This window comes from Palaemon carinicauda, chromosome 27 (genome assembly GCF_036898095.1).
Source record: "Palaemon carinicauda isolate YSFRI2023 chromosome 27, ASM3689809v2, whole genome shotgun sequence".
Classification (NCBI taxonomy): Eukaryota; Metazoa; Arthropoda; class Malacostraca; order Decapoda; family Palaemonidae; genus Palaemon; species Palaemon carinicauda.
In genome coordinates, this window is record NC_090751.1 from 77,875,270 (window position 1) to 77,877,769 (window position 2,500).

A 2,500-nucleotide genomic window follows, 5' to 3' on the forward strand; every position below is an offset into this window, starting at 1 on the left:
TATTCCATGCAATGCTTGTGAAAAATACTATATTGGTCAAACTGGTAAAGCCCTAGAAAAGAGAATTGAACAACATAAGAAATGTGTCAGATATGCTCAAGATAATAATGTACTCTTTGCTCACGTTAGAGTTAAAAATCACAATATTAATTGGTCAGGTGCAAAGAAATTGGTTCATTCAAATTACTTATGTGACGGACCGAGAGAGGAGTTGTGAAATCAAAGGCAGATTGGAAACGACTGAGTTATATTGTTGTGGAACACTCTCCTTATATACAAAACCTCAAGGCAACAGGACATGACAAGTTCACAAGACAGACAAAATCACAGAGGAAAAACCAGACTTGAATTTTCATGTTCGTTTTAGTGCGAGGGAAGAGCGAAGATACAACCATAATATATACAAAAGGAATTATGTACAATTGTGTGAAACACGGTTGGTACATGGCTCCCCCCCTAAAAATGACATACTGTACATGTTAAATAGGGCGCCCTGATCTAGAGAGGCGAACTGTAGGCGGGTCATCTAGCAGAAGATAAGCAGGTTTTAGACGATCAATGGAGACAAAGTCTTCTTTGCCCCGAATGTTTAGGAGGAATGCTTTCGGACTGCGTCGGATCACAAGGTAAGGTCCCGTGTAAGGGGGCGTTAACGGTGGCTTGCTGGTGTCGTTGCGCAGGAAGACGTGCGTTGCAGAGTGCAAGTCCGTTGGTATGTGATGCTTCGCTGGGGGCTTGTAAGTCTGGCGGCACGGAGTAAATTTCCCCACGACGTGACGTATGCGCTGGAGATCGTCGGAGGAGGTTGTAGAAGGGAAAAACTCGGCAGGGGCGACCAACGGATCGCCAAACACTATTTCGGCTGCCGAGACGTCGAGGGCGTCTTTAGGAGTGGTCCTTAGTCCAAGGAGGACCCAGGGAAGCTGAGTAAACCAGTTGCAATCCTTGCAGCGGGACATCAAAGCTGCTTTGAGGGTGCGATGAAAACGTTCAACCATTCCATTGGCAGCAGGGTTATAGGCCGTTGTGTGATGTAGGGTGATGCCCAGGAGATTCGCTAATGACGTCCATAATTGAGAGGTGAAAGTGGTTCCCCTGTCAGAAGTAATATGCTCAGGGATACCAAATCTTGAAATCCATCCAGAGAGTAAGGCAGATGAGGCGGATGAACTTTGCCTTCAGCAGCTGTGCAGTAGAACGGCACGAGGGATGTGAAAGGCCGTGGATGAAATCAAACACCTGTCGGCGCATGGGAGCAGGAATCCAAGGTCGCGGTCTACCAGTACTGACGTCACAGAGGAGGGTGGTGTTGGAGTTTTCGAGGAGAAAATCCTCCCAACGGAGGGACGTACAGGATGTCCTACAAGCTTGATACTCTGGATCCTGTCGTTGGGCTTCAGCCAGGGCGTTGTAATCCAATCCCAGTTGAACGGCAGCCAACGTGTTTCTTGACAGGGCATCGGCAACGGGATTCATTTTCCCAGGGATGTATTGGAGGGTGCAATTGTATTCAGCCACGGCGGAGAGATGTCGGCGTTGACGGGCGGACCAGGCATCAGACTGTCGAGTGAAGGCGTTCACCAGAGGCATGTGGTCTGTGCGAATGACGAAGGGCGTACCTTCTAAGAAATGGCGAAAGTGACGGACAGCCAGGTGCACCGCCAGCAATTCTCGATCGAAGGTAGAATAACCCGATTCTGCCTTGGACAGTTTTCTGCTGAAGAAGGCCAATGGGCGGGGCGAGCCTTTGACCACCTGCTCGAGTACTGCACCAATAGCGACGTCGCTGGCATCGGTGGAGAGAAGGAGAGGGGCGTGTGGGATAGGAAAAGTGAGAGCCGCAGCAGTTGATAGGGCCTTCTTTGCATTGCAGAAGGCTGCTTCTTGAAGGGGACCCCACTTCAGGTCCTTTGGCTTGCCCTTGAGGGAGGCGTAGAGGGGAGCAAGAGTGGCGGCAATGGCTGGCAGAAAACAGTGATAATAGTTGATCATGCCCAAGAATTCCTGCATAGCTTTGACGGTCGAGGGCGTGGGGAAATTCTGAACGGCTGCTACCTTCTCAGGGAGGGGATGGACTCCTTCAGGAGTGATACGGTGCCCTAAGAACGACACTTCGTTGGCGCCAAAGGTACACTTGTCGTACCGGACTACAAGGCCGTTTTGTTGCAGGCGGTCGAGCACGATGCGCAGGTGATGGAGGTGTTCCTCTTTTGAGGAGGAGAACACAAGTATGTCGTCCACATAACATACACAGAAAGGGAGGTCCCCTAAGATGCCATCCATGAGACGTTGAAACGTTGCCCCAGCATTACGAAGGCCAAAACAGGAGTAATTGAAGGTGTATGTGCCAAACGGAGGGGTGATGGCGGTCTTGGGGATGTCTTCTGTGTTCATAGGCACCTGATAATACCCCTTCAGGAGGTCGAGCGTAGAGAAAACCTTCGCTTTTTGCAGGTAGGAGGTTACATCGGCAATGTTTGGGAGGGGGTAGTGATCCGGT